General features: G+C 48.4%; 1 long non-coding RNA gene across 1 annotated transcript; it reads right to left on the bottom strand.

Moving 5' to 3' along the window:
• Window positions 1-10,467: 10,467 nt before the first annotated feature.
• Window positions 10,468-12,157, bottom strand: LOC114050926. The gene is made up of 2 exons (XR_003570096.1): window positions 11,973-12,157; window positions 10,468-11,125 (listed from the first exon to the last, which is right to left on the bottom strand). It is a non-coding gene; the product is annotated as an uncharacterized LOC114050926 (long non-coding RNA).
• Window positions 12,158-14,364: the final 2,207 nt, after the last annotated feature.

A 14,364-nucleotide genomic window follows, 5' to 3' on the forward strand; every position in this document is an offset into this window, starting at 1 on the left:
AGCATTTCAGTTAAAAAGCATTTATTCAACTCCCTACTATGCGTCAGGCACTAGAGAAAGGAAGACAAAAGTAAATAGTCCCTGCACTCAGTGAGCTCACATTTTATCAGAGGAATACATGCACACACACACACACACAGGACCACTCTTCATAAAGCAGACAGGAAGGAGGTTTCACGATATGTATCCTTACTCTGTGCCCATTGACTTCCTGGGGTTGGGTTTCTTTTGCCCAGTGCTATCATGAGTGGATCCAGCTAGGTTCTAGAAGTCCCTGAAAGTGTCTGAGGCAGGATTTGAACTCCAGTTTTCTTGGTTTCAGGTCCAGTGTTCTAACTATTATGACTCCCTCTCATGCCTTTGTTCAGCAGATCCCTATTGCTTTTGAAACCCAAACTGGGCATGGTAAGCCCCAAAGTGGCACCTGTAGTAGCTATTAGTCATTGAGAGGTGTTTGTGAAATGCTTGGCTATCCCAGTCATTATGCCTCCCCCTCCCTCTTATTATTCTGCCTCCACCTCCCCAGTACCTGGGATAGCACGCACACACACACACACACATACACACACGCATGCACACACACACACACACACACACACCCTTCCTTCCTCCCTTTGTGTGGTCTATGGGAGGAAACTAGGACCCAGCCCCCCAGGATCATAGGGGCTTCCCAAGGTAGTGTCCAGGTTGAAACTCCTGTAAGCCCCAGAACCACAATCAAACTCTTTCTTTGTCTCTTCTGAGCTTCAGGACCCTTGGGGCAAATTGCCTGCCCTCTCTGTGCCTGTCCAGCTGTCCCCCCACCCATCCTGGACTGAGGGACTTAGGATTGTTGATTTAGAGCTGAAGCAAGACCTGAGAGGTCTGATCCTTCATTTTACAGATGAGGAAACTGAGGTCTAGAGAGGAGAAAATTTGTCCGAGAAGAGGACAGATTGGAGACTTGTTGTGGAGATAATGCTGGAAAGCTGGTAGCTGATTAAATATAGAAAGAACGGGAAAAAGCAAAGGATGACTCTGAGATTGTGAGTCTGGGTGACTGGGAGGGTAGAAGAGCCTTCCAAAGAAATTGGACTAGCCATGGATTGGGCAGAGGGTGACCCCTGCTCATCTTCACTTCCTGCACGCCTCCCCACCATGTGGCCCTGTAAGTCGGGGGTGAGGGGATTTGGTGAGGGTGGGGTTCTAGATCTGCTTGTATGGAAGTCTTCATTTTATTTTATTTAGGGGTGAGGGTGGGAGAAATCTTCATTTTACACAAGAGGATTCTGCTGAACAGAGAGAAATTAGTGTTTTGCTCCTAGTAGGCATCTGAGGTAGGATTTGAACCCAGGTCTTCTTGACTGCCAAGCTAGGGCTCTATCCATTCCACCATGATCAGTCCTTCAATCAGTCAATAAGCAATAAGCATATTGAGCACCTGCTATGTGTCAGGTGCTAGGTGCTGGGGATATAAAGAAAGGCAGGACAGCCCCTGCCCTCAAGGGTTGCATGCCCACGCTGAGTAGGTCCTGGTGTCCTGGTGGATAGTTGGAAGGTGTGTCAAATGGGTCTGGGTCTGCACAGATATAGCCAGATGAGATGAGTGTTCTTACCTTTTCTCACAGCTGAAAGGTCACAGAAACATATACAGGATCATAGATTTAGAGCTGAAAGGAATATTCAAAGCTGTAGAGTCCAACTTCCTCATTTTACAGATGAGGAAACTGAGGCATGGAGAAGTTACATGATTTTTCTGGGATCACATAGCTAGGGTCACAAGTGGAATTTGAACCTAGGTCTTCCTGACTCCAAATCGGATGCCATTTCCTCTATATCATGAGGTCTCCTTTTCTAGTCTAACTTGGAAGTCATCTTGAAAACTCCTTGTCTAATGGAGCACCGGCCCTGAAGTCAGGAGGACCTGAGTTCAAATCTGACCTCAGACCAAACACTTGACACTTACTAGCTGTGTAACCCTGGGCAGTCACTTAACCCCAATTGCCTAAAAAAAAAAAAGAAAAAAAAAGAAAACTCCTTGTCTAAGAGTCAGAATACTCTCATCAACATTGTGAAAAGTAGACCTCCAGCCTCTGCCTGAAGACCTCCAGTGAAGGGGTGTCCACTACCTTGTAACTAGGGGGTATAATGAATGTAGCACAGGGGGCAGCTAGGTGGCACAGTGGATAGAGCTCCAGCCTTGGAGTCAGGAGGACCTGAGTTCAAATCTGGCCTCAGACATAACACTTACTAGCTGTATGACCCTGGGCAAGTCACTTAACCCCATTGCCTAGCAAAAAAAAAAAACAAAAGAAAAAACCAAAACAAAACTGAATGTAGCCCAATGTTTGGAGGAGAGAAGACGAGTTTGAATCCCGCCTCAGATGTTCACTAGCTTCGCTGTCTTTGGCAAATCTCTCAGGCTCCAATTTTTCAGTTGTAAACCGAGGGGGTTAGACCTGATGCTTCTCCCCACCTCTAGATCCATGATTCCATGAGGTGAGAAGGCTCCCTGTTCCCTGTGGGCTGAGCTTGGATTATTGGTCAGGAAGTCTTTCCTTATAATGAACCTAAATTGTTCTCCTTATGACTCCCACCCATCCCTTCTACTTTTGTCTTACGGGACCAAGTAAAGCAAGTCTAATCCTTCTTCCCAAATACTTAGAGAATCTATCATTTCCCCTAAGAGACTTGTCTTCAGCACTCCGAACTCTGGTTCCATCGACGCATCTTTGTATGGCCCTTCACCATCCTGGTCCTTGACTTTGGGAGGTCTCCCAGCTTATTAATATCCTTCCTAAAAGACGGTGCCCTGAACCGAATTCAGTCTTTTCGATGTGCCCTACCGAAGCAGACGACAGCTGAACTATCGTATCTTTTACTCCAAACATTGACTCTAATAATTCATTTTTAAAATCTCATCAGCTTTTTGGCCACCACATCACACCATTCACGAACATTGAACTTATGGTCCACTAAGACGCACAGATATTTTTCATATGAACTGATCCCTGGCTACCACCCACCCATTCTGTAATGGAGAATTAAAAAAAAAAAAAAACTATGTAGATGGGACTTCTCATTTATTCCTATTAAGTTTCAACTACTTTGATTGAGTCCCTTGTTCTAGCCTGTTGGAAACATTTTGGGATATTGACTCAGTCATCCAGTATTCACTATTCCTGAGCTTGGCGTCAGCTCCAGATCTAATAGTTATGCCATCTGTGCCTTCATAAAAACGTCTGACAGCGGCTCCAGGCCAAGGAGAAATACCGAGACGTCACCCTCCACTTTGATATCAACTCATTGATGGCTATTCTTTTGGGTTCCACTATTTGATATGTTCTGAATACACCTAATTATGTGGAATCCAACTGACATCATTCCAGCTTATCCACAAGGATGCCGAAAGAGACTTTGTCAAATGTGTTGCTGAAATCCAGCCATACTACATTTGACCCATTCTCCTGATGAACCAGTCTAGTAACCCTATCAAGAAAGGAAATAAGGTTAGTCTGGCATGGCTTGTCCTGGATGATGCCATGTGGATCTTAGTGATTGCCACTTCCCTCTTCTGTGGGCCCATAGGCCTTCCCTTTAATAATATGTCCTAGAATTTTTTCTGAAATCAAAGTCGAGGTCACTGGCCTATAGGTTTGAAAATTCCATCCTCTTCCTTCATGTTTCTTGCTTTTTCAAAGATCACGGGTAGGGGCTCAGCAATTATGTCTGCCCTCCTCTTCAGACTCTGAGATACTGTTGCCACTTAGCTCACTAAGCACTGTATCATACTTTTATGATAGCCTTGCAACTTGTTTCCCTCACTTCATCTATTACCTCCTTCTGACTTGTTGGTCTGTAGCACACCCCAGCAAGGTGGAGATGACCTGACCATCTCTTTGGGACTTAATTCCATGTTAAAGATTTTTATATTATCTTTCCTTGTTTGAAAACTGTTCTCAGCAGAGAAAAGAGAAACAAAGTGAGCGTTGTGTAGTTCTACCTTCCCTGTCCCTGGGATGCTGCCCCTCCTCTCCTTAGCTTTTTAGAATCCTCAGCTTCCTTCAAAGCTCAGCAAAAATTCCATCTCCTCCCTGAAACCTTTCCTGGTCCCCTTAACTGCTAATTCCTCCACATTCTTAATTTATTTTGTATTGACTTATATGTGTATGTTATTTGCTTCAACAGAATGTATGCTCCTTGAGGGCAGGGACTTTTTTGTTTCTGGCTTTGTATCCCCAGTGCTTTGCACAGAGACCCCAGCACAAAGGTAGGTACTTAATCAATGATCGTTCATTGATCTATGGCCACATCCTCTATGAGGGTGGGGGCCCCTGACACCATTCTTACAGGGCCGTGACACTCCCATTCATCCTCAGTTACCTGCCCTTACCTATCTACCTCTGATCTTCGGTGCACATGTTTTAGGGTTAGAGCTGGTCCAGGAGCTCCCTGTGCCTCCATATTTGTCTCTTCAGAGACATTCTCCTCATCAGAATAATCTGAATTTGTGTCAATAGTTTCACTCATGAGAGTTTTCTATCCCTCTTGGACTGACTTATTCTGCAGTCTTGTGTCGTGGGAGCCAACCTATTCCTTGTCTGAATTCGACGAAGTTCGTTCTCCCTAAATCTAACTTCTAGGTCAGATTCTGCCTACTTTCCTCTCCTTATTTATCACCAGCTTCTAAGATGGACCAGCCAGGTCTCACAGAGGTTCCGGTCCGTTCTCCTCCAGCGCTAACTTCTTTGTTGGCCAGAATCAGATCTAGAATAGTTTTCTTTGGTGTTATCCGATTTTTGAGGGTCCTAGATTTTATAGCGAGGAACGCCCTCAGAGGCCGTCTAGGCCAACCCCCTTATTTGACAGAGGAGGAAATCAAGGCTCAGAGAACTCATAGATTAATAGCTCCAGAGTTGAAAGGGCTCTCAGAGGCCAACAAAGCCAGTCTCCCCTTGTTACAGATAAAGAAACTGAGGACGTTAGAGGTTAAATGACTTGCCCAAGGTCACACTGTTGATAAGGACAGAGGCTGGGTTTAAACCCAGGTCCTCTGACTCCGGAGTCAGGTCTATTTCTCCTACCATGAATGAAATGGTCGTTGAGACGAGCCAAGGTCTAATTAGCTGCCAGCATTAATCGGAGAAGTCACAGAAATCCGATCTGTGTGTCGCCTATCAGAATTCTATGATGTCTCCGTGCCAGGTCTGTGACCTGTTTCTCTCCCTTCATCTATATCTTCCCTCTGGGTCAGTGATCTGTAGCACACTCAGATGACAACTTTGCTTCTTATTCTTTTTCAGTGAATCTTCTTTTCCATGTTTTCCACTGGGCATTGCCACTCCTCATAGTAGGAGTACATCTCCATAAGATACAATGTCATTTCCCAGCCCTCTTATCTGATCTGTTGCTTTCCAATAAGGTTTGCTCCAGTTTTGTGCCAAGCCTCAATGATAGTGATGTAATGTTCGCATCACCTCACTAATTTTACACTCGAAAGTCCCCTTGAGGGCCTTTGACAAATGATCCTTAAATCTTACAATACCCATTAGAAGCGGACTTTACTTAACTCACCCACAGGCAAGGGATGGAAAGAGTGACTCGATCCTTTTTTAGCAAAGATAGAGCTGGCCTCAACCTAGGGCCACCTTGTTCTTTAGGAAACCTCACCAGAGGGTGGATCCCAGGCAGCCCCAGGTTCCCTCCGGCTTCCAGATGGGCCCCCTCATTATTGTCATTACAAAACACTAGGACCTTAATTACTCCCCTTAAGGAGGATAATCAAGGCGGGGCCAATCCAGGGTCTTTTATATGCTTGCCTCAAAGCTCTGGACCGACATTCACTCATCTTTGTGCCCTCCCTGGGTGGAGGGCCTGGCTTGGTGCTACAAATTTATAGGAAAGATGTGGGGGCAGAGAGGATGAGTCAGTGGCAGGGTGGGGCAGAGCCTCTGGCCCCCGAGAGCCCCACCCCTGGACGTAGCTCAGAATCAAGTCATCTCACCCTTCTGAGTCTCAGTTTCTCCGTCTATAAAATACGGTAATGATCTCACCTGCTTCACAAGGTCATTGTGAAGATTCGATGATGTAACCCTTCCAGGGCTCTTGACCCGGGAGCTGTTATCATTACTGCCGTTGTGGTTAATTATCAAATGTGGGAGCTGAGGACTTTAGGGACCAGCTGGTCACAGACCTTTATGTCACAGAGAAGCAAACAGGGTCAGAGAGGGGAACTCACTTATCAGAGATCACCTAGGTAATGTGGATTTGAATCCGGGTCTATACATACGTACATACGTTGTCTTATTTGGTCCTCACAACAATCTGGAGGCAGGCACTGTTATTACTCCATTTTACAGTTGAGGAAACTGAGGCTGAGAGAGGTTAAGGGACGTACCCAAGGTCCCTCAGCTAGTGTACTTCCTGAGAGTCAGGTTTTTTTCTTACGTGCCCAGGGCACTTTGAGGCTCAAGAACAATTCTCCTCTGAGAAGCAGCCTCTCTCCCCAAGCTGCCAGAGCTCCCTGACTCCTCAGACCAGCTTCCTGGCCAGGGAAAGGGAGAAACGAGCCAGTTAACCTGGAGGATGCACGTTAAACAATTCACTTTGGCCCAGATCAATTAAGGAAAATGGATGATAGAGACAGTGGCTGCCCCACCTCTAGCATCTCCAAATTCGTTCCAGGGCAGAACAGGTGAGAGCTGAGAGGATGTCGTCTGGAGCTTCCTAGCCAGGGGCCCTGAAGGATCTCGGTGGGGCTTGGGGAAAAAATAAACCAGTTATATCTTTATTGTCACCAACCTCTGGTTTCCTTTGTTATCCAGTGTTATCTCATGTTATGCCCTGAAAACATGATCCCAGGAAGGGCCCTTGGGCTTCACCAAGCACAGAAAAGGTTGAGAACTCCTGATCTGGCCCAAAGTTCTCATTTTAAAGATGGGTAAACTGAGGTACAGGGAGTCTAGGGAACTTGCCCGGTCACTCAGGTAGTAACTGGTAGAGGTGGGATTTGAACCTGAATCCTGGATTACAAAGTCAACATTTTTTCCCTTGCGATAATATGCCTGACTTGATGAAGAAACTGAGGCTTAGAAGGGGAAGAGAATAAGTATTTCTGTAGCACAAATATTACCTCATTTGATCCTTATAACAACCCTGGGAGGTAGGTGCTATTACTAGACCCATTTTACAGTTGAGGAAATTGAGGCAGAGATTAACCCAGAGTCACACTGCTAGGAAGTCTGAGCTGAATCTGAACTCAGGTCTTCCTAACTCCAGGCCCATCGCTCTATCCACTCACTGCTCACTGCTCACCGCTCACCTATCTGCCTCTGGCGAGAAGGGATTTGCCACATCTGGGTAGGAAGCAGCTGAACCAGGATTCAAACCCAGGTCTTCTGACTGCCCAGTAGCACAGAGCACGGGGCTTGCAGCACCGGCAGTTGTACAAAAGTCTGTCTTTTACCTTTCTTTGCATCCCCAGAGCTTAGCACAGTGCCTGGCATACAGTAAGTGCTCAATAAATGCTTATTGACTGACAGCAGCTCCATGAGGGACACTGAACAAAGGCAGTTAACTCTGCTTTACAGAGGAAGGAGAGGCCGAGACCTCAAGGGACCTGCCCACAGTCACACAGCCAGGGAGCATCTGAGCTTAGGCTGGAATCCAGACATTGTGATTCTGAGCTGAGGTAAGCTCATTCCACCTCCCCAGGACTCAGTTGGCTTCTCGATAAAATGGGAAGGGGAGGGAGGAGGCTGGCATGAGATTTGAACTTGATAAGTGCCCTTCTAGTTCTTACATTTTATAGTCTTAAGTTTCTTAGAAAGGACATTCCATGTTGTGAGGCCCCTCCCAGCTCTGACATTCCATGTTCTAAGCTCCTTCCCTTGTCTCTGACCTTCCCTGTTCTAAGGTCCTCTTAGCTCTGACATCCCTGTTCTCAGCCCCCTCCCAGTTCATTGCTTTTTGCCTTCTTCCCCTCATCCCCCATTTTAGCCCTGGGCCTCCCCCTTCCCCCAGGTGGCTTGTGGATTGCTTGATGACAGAGCCAAAGAAATCCTAGTGTAGGAGGGAGAGCACTGGATTTGGAGTCAAAGGCCCTAGGGTCAAACCCTGGCTTGGCCATTTAATGCTCCCGTGACCCCGAACAGGCTGTTTTATCTAAGCCTCAGTTTCCCCATTTGTTAAAGGCTACCGGACCAGATGACCTGAGGTCCCTTCAGGCTCTCAGCCTCTGCTCTTCCTGCTCCCTGCCCTCACCTGGAGTACCTGGACAACTAGGAACGCCACATTTTAGAGTGGACACTGATAAACCCGAGCGGTTCCAGAGAAGAGCTATCAGCACAAGGAAAGGACCTAAATGTGAGCTACCCGAAGTCCCTGGAGGACTCCTAAGGGAATGAGACAGCTTAGAGCAGCACAAACCAGGATCAGCCTTGCCTTGCCTGGCTCTGATGGCAGAACCAGGGAAGTTCCTAAGATGCCTCATATCAAGGAAAAAGCCTGGCTAACCATGCCCCCAAAGGGGGATGGGCTGCCTCAACAGGTAGTGAATTGCCCGTCACGGATGGTCTTGGAGTGGAGGCTGGACGGCCATTTGTCACAGAGTGGATCCAAGCTTGGGGAAGGAGAGGCCTTGATCGATGCCAGGATCCCTTCCAACCCTGAGCTTCTACAATGACGTTCCATGACCTCAGACACCAGTCTTCGGAACCCGAGACATCTTAAAGTCAGCTCTCGTCAACGCTACCTCAGCAACAGCGATCTCCATCTCTTCTCTCTGGTCCCCAAGACCCCGCCCTAATTCTCCTGGACCATCATCAGCCTCTGAAGTAGCTTCTCCACCTCCAATCTGCACATCACTCCCCTGGTCTTGAACCTTCAAAAGCTCCCCATTGCTTACCAACTGAGGTCTAGCATCCTCAGCCTGGCATTCAGGGTTCTCCATATCTGGCTCCAGCGTTCTTACTTACTGCCCCAATTCATAGGCAGCTAAGTGGCACAATGGATAGAGAGAGCACTGGACTTGGGGGTCAGGAAGACTTGAGTTCAAATCTGACCTCAGATACCAGCTATGTGACCTTGGGCAAGTCACTTAATTTCAGTTTCCCTAACTGTAAAATGGGAATGACAGCACTTGCCTCCCAGGGCTGTTGTGGGCATCAAATGAAATATTTGTAAAAGATTTCAAAACATTAAAGTGTCATATTATCAAATATGATTATTGATATTTTTGGTCTATGTTGTGTTTTGAGTCTCCATGACCCCATTTGGGGTTTTCTTGGCAAAGACACTGGAGTAGTTTGCCATTTCCTTCTCTGGCTCATTTTACAGATGAGGAAACAGAGGCAAGCAGAGTGAAGTGACTTGCTTGGGGTCACACAGCTAGGAAAGGTCTGAGGCTAGACTTGAACTCATGAGAATGAGTCTTCCTGATTCAAAGCCCTATCTACTTTGCACCATTAAGCTGCCTCTATATCAATAACAACAGATTATTTTCTTAGCTCCAGGCAGATTCTCCATTCTCTGAATTCATTTTTGTCCCATTGCCTAGCACATAGCAGGTGCTTAATAAATATTTCATGAGTTATTACGAGGCTCATCTAATCCTTTCCTATGTCCACAGGGCAGGAGCTGGGTTCCAATGCTGCCTTTTCATGTGACCCTGGTGACCCAGCTCTCTGGGCTTGTTTCTTAGGTATAAGTGAAGGAGTTGGGTTCCCAGGTTCCTCTGAGTTCTGTAGCTATGATATGGCCCTCATCTATGAGCCCGTGACTTTGCTCATCCCACCCTCCATCCCAGCAGAGGGAATGGCTTTTCTGACGTCTGTCCGGCCCAAGATCTCTCCCTCCTTTGTGTACTTTTCTGATGAACGGACAGTCTGATGTGTGTTACAGTTCTCCATGGCCTGGTTTACTAGATTGTAAATTCCACCGTGGGCAGTGCCAGGGTGTTAGTCTGCTTGCTAACCCTCCCAATGTCTGGTACACAGAAGGCACGGAAACATTTGTTGGGTCAATCGGGGAAAACTGGACTTTCCAGGGGGAACCTGCTGGAGAGGTGGGGTAGTATGGGGCCGAGCGGGACAGCTGCTGTTGTCCGACCCAGCAGATGTTGTCGGTTTTGGCTGAACTGTTGCACTTACCGGGGAGGTCTACACCTGGAACTGACGGAAGAATGAAACAAAACCAAAATCCCTAGAGACTCTTGCAGAAAACTTAAAACATAAATTTTCTAAAAAGCCAAATGATACCTTGTGTGATCCACGACCTCCCTGAGGATCAATTTGCCCATCTGAAAAATGGGAGGAGGAAATCCATCACTAAGATCCCATTTCCAATACTAACCAGCTGTGTGACTCTGGGCCTCAGTTTCCTCATCTGTGAAATAGGCCAGAAGGCTTCCAGAATGTGTAGGGGCAGAAAGGCCACTCCCTCCCCCCTCCCACATCCACGTCCCTTTCCCAGGGATCCAGGACCCAGAGCTAACTAGGATGTTTTATTAAGTTAAAAGTTTTGCTGTGCAGAGGAGGCTCCCCGCCTTCATTGTTTGGCTCCCGCGGTCCGGCTCAGGACTTGAGAGTGGCAGGTCCCATGCTCCCCCCTCAAAACGTCCTTCTGTCCGTCCATCCATCCATAGGTCCCAGGTAGGAAGGGCAGCCAGCCTCAACTTGGGGAAGGGCCCAGAGCCAGTAGCAGTGAAGGAGTGGGGGGCGGGGCAGGGGAGGGGATGGAAAAGCTGCATCCTCCTCTTCCAGACTGAGCCCCAGGACCCCGCGGAGGCTGCCGGCTTGGGGGTGTGGGGGCAGGAGAGCACCCACTCAGTCCTAGGCATTCTTAAAAAACAAACAAAAAAAAAAACTGGGCATAAAGTGTTTTTTTTTTCTTTGGGGGGGAGGAAAAAAATCTATATAAAAATCTTTTCACATATAAAATCCCGAAGAAGGTGCAAGTTAAGACCCAGTGTGAAGGGCGCGCTCAGATCTGCAGAGGATGTATGTGTGTGTGTGTGTGTGTGTGTGTGTGTGTGAGCGCTGCCCATGAAGGTTTAGTAAGAAAGCTTGGCTTCTAGTCTCCTTGGGCATGAGGAGACCACGTCTCCCTTCTGCTGGACAAATCCAACAGGGGACTGAGCAACTGGAACCTAGAAGACAAGAGGTGGGAAATTAGAAGGGACTTGATCCAAGCAGGCACCTTGAGCGGCAGGGACACCAGCCCACCTTCTTCATTTGGCAAAGAAGGAACCCAAAGCGCAGAGAGGGTAAGCAGCTACCCAAAGGTCGCACAGCAAAGGCAGGGCTCAGACTGGGCTCTCCTGTGTTCTAGTTCTGCACTCCTTCCTCTTCTATTAAACAGGCATAATAACCACTGCCCTGCCTGCCTGGAAGGGGTGGTTTGGAGGGTTTGAAAAACCCTTACGGATCATTCAATCCAACTCATTTTACAGAAAGGGAAACCAAGGCCCAGAAAGGCAGCAACTTGCCCAGGGCCATAAAGCAGCAAATCCATCAATTAATCAATAAACATTTACTAAGTGCCTACTATGTGCCAGGAACCGTGCTAAGTGCTGGGGATGAGGCAAGATAGTCCCTGCCCTCCAGGAGCTTAAAACCTAACGACTACATTAGAGGCAGTTTGTCATTATCAATATTTGTATTCCTCACACCCAGTGCTCCATCTCCACTCTGTGAGCCTTTGTCCAGGCTGTCCCCCATGCCTAGAGCACTCTCTCCCCTCAGTTCTGCCTCTTAGAATCCCTAAGCCTCCTTCAGAACTCAGCTCCAGCCCCACCTTTTGGAGGACTTTCCCAGCTCCCCTTCTCCACCAAGATTCCCTTCCATCTACTCTATGTCTTGTATAAGTTGTCTCCCCTGCTAGAATGTAAGCGCACTGAGGGCAGGGATTTCTTCCCTGGGAGCTCCTTGTCCGGGGCAGCCTGGAGCCCATCCCTTGGCACCCTCCTCGTGCTCCCTGCCCGGCCCCCAGCTCACCGCTAGTTGTCCAGATTGTTCCGCATGGACTCCTTTTCCCGAAGGGCGGCCATGGCCAGACGCAGGTGTTCCTTCAGCTGCTCAATCTCCCGCTCTGACCTCGACTTGATGTGGTTTAGCTCCACGTAGACATCCTGGTACTTCCCTGAGGCGAAGCGCTTATCCTGCCCAGGGAGTAAAGAGAGCGCATGCCTCCTGAGGGCTCATTTCGGTCTTCCTATAGACGAGTGTTGAAGGACGGGGGCAGAGGCTCATGGACGTGTCCTGGGGTTAAAGCTTGTGAGAGTCCTCAGGTTTGGGGAGAGGAGCATGCGGGGCTTGGGCTGGGCCTGCAATGGCCTCCCAAGGCAAGTTCTAACTCCCTTGCCCGGCATTCAAAGCCTTCTGCAACCTTGATGCCAGTCAACCATCTTAGCCCCTCTCTAGGTAGGACATACTCTTCTTGGCTTGCTCCTCCTAGTCCTGCAGACAGGAATGGCCCCTCCTCCCACTTTCCCTCGCTGAATTCTCAGCCACACCACCTCCTCCAGGCAGCTTCCCTGATTGCCCTAGTCAGGATGACCTTCCCCTTTGAACTTCATGTTAACACTTTGGTTGTCACTAAGACTGATCATTTTAGATTAAATAATGCAGCTGTCCACGTGCCAGGACAGCAGGGACTGTGGTGTGTCATCTGAACTTGGGAGCTCCTCTAACTTCCAGCACAGGGCTCAAGGCACAGTGAGGGTGGAGTCAATGTTTGCTGAAAGAATGAATCAATCAGGGCTGGAAGTGGTCTTAGAACAGGGAATGTCAGAGCTGGGAGAGAGCTTAGAACATGTGAGAGCTGGGAGGGTCTTTAGAACAGGTAAGGTCAGGGCTGGGAGGGGCCTTAGAACAGGGAAGGTCAGGGCTTGAAGGGAGCTTAGAACAGGAAATATCAGAGCAAGGAGGGCCCCTAGAACAGGGAATGTCAGAGCTGAGAGGGGCTTTAGGGGACATCTAGTCCAGCCCTCAACTTTTATAGAATAGAAAAATAAGGCCCACAGAAATTATGTGATTTGCGTAAGGTCACAAGGTAAGCCCCAGAGCCAAGATCCGAATCCAGGCCCTTCTCCTTCGGGTCTCTGAAAGGCTTTCTCCTCAACCCCAGGCCTCTCTTTGCCGGCTCAGACTCCGGGAGAGACAGGAAGCCACTTCTTGGGAACAAAGAGGTGGCTGGTCTCAAACCCTCCCACCGCTGATGACATGAGTCTGGATGGGGCCGCTAGAAGCCAAGACGCAGGCGAGGGCCATGTCTAAGCCAGCGCCTGGTTTTAGAGGATTGTAGTGGCATGAAAAGAGCTCTGAGGACTTGGGTTCAAATCCTGCCTATGTGATCCTGGCCAAGTCACTTCTTGTCTCTGTGCCTCAGTTTCCTCCTCCATAAAATTAAAGGATTTGGACCAGATGGTTTCTGAGATGTCTTCCAGGTCTAGACTTGTGATTATTATTGTCTTCAATTTCTTAACTCTCCCCATCCTCCTCCAACACAGCAGTTCTCAAAGGGTGATCTGGGGACCTTGGGAGCCCCCAAGACCAAAACTGTACTCATCCTATAAAACCAGATTACTTCATAATACAAAGATATTTTCATTTTGAATACAGCAAATATTGATAGCTATAAGCTACATACACCAAAGCTCTGGGTTGGGGCAGGGAGGTTCTCGGTAATTTTTTTTTAATTTCCTTTTTTTTAAATTTTGGAGGCAATGGGGGTTAAGTGACTTGCCCAGGGTCACACAGGTAGCTGGTAAGTATCTGAGGCTGGATTTGAACTCAGGTCCTCCTGACTCCAGGGCTGATGCTCTATCCACTCCACCACCTAGCTACCCCAGGGTTCTCAGTAATTTTTAAGAGCTCAGAGTCCTGAGAGCAAAATGTTGGTGGACTTCCGGTCTATCACAGGAGACGCTGCTCTAGTGTATTGGGCATATGGAGCATCTCCCCCTCAGGCCTGGTTGGCCCCAGACTCGAGGTCTGTGGATCCGGATCCCTGTAGCCCCACCCTGCCCCCTGCCCCTGAGGATGTTTTGGGACAAGCAAGATGACTGGGATTTTCCCTGCCCTAGCTGAGGCTGCTTTCTCTCTCTCTCCCCTCTAGGTCTGACCCTCTGGAGTTGCTCAAGGCATCCCCACGGTTGGCAGGCCAGGCTGGAAGCAGGCCCGAAGGCTCCCGAGGCAGAGGGTTTGGGGTGCTCTCCCGGCCCCTACCAGCAGATCCAGGAATCTGATCATCTGCAGTCATTTCCAAACCAGACACCGTAGGGAGTCAGGGTGATTGGGTGCTCCACTCTTCGTTCAGGCCAGCCCCCTCCTCCCTCCAAGGGTGTGGTTGGGGCCTACCTTGCTCACACAACACACCCTCCCCATA

This window comes from Vombatus ursinus, unplaced genomic scaffold (genome assembly GCF_900497805.2).
Source record: "Vombatus ursinus unplaced genomic scaffold, bare-nosed wombat genome assembly UNPS02003292.1, whole genome shotgun sequence".
Taxonomy (NCBI): domain Eukaryota; kingdom Metazoa; phylum Chordata; class Mammalia; order Diprotodontia; family Vombatidae; genus Vombatus; species Vombatus ursinus.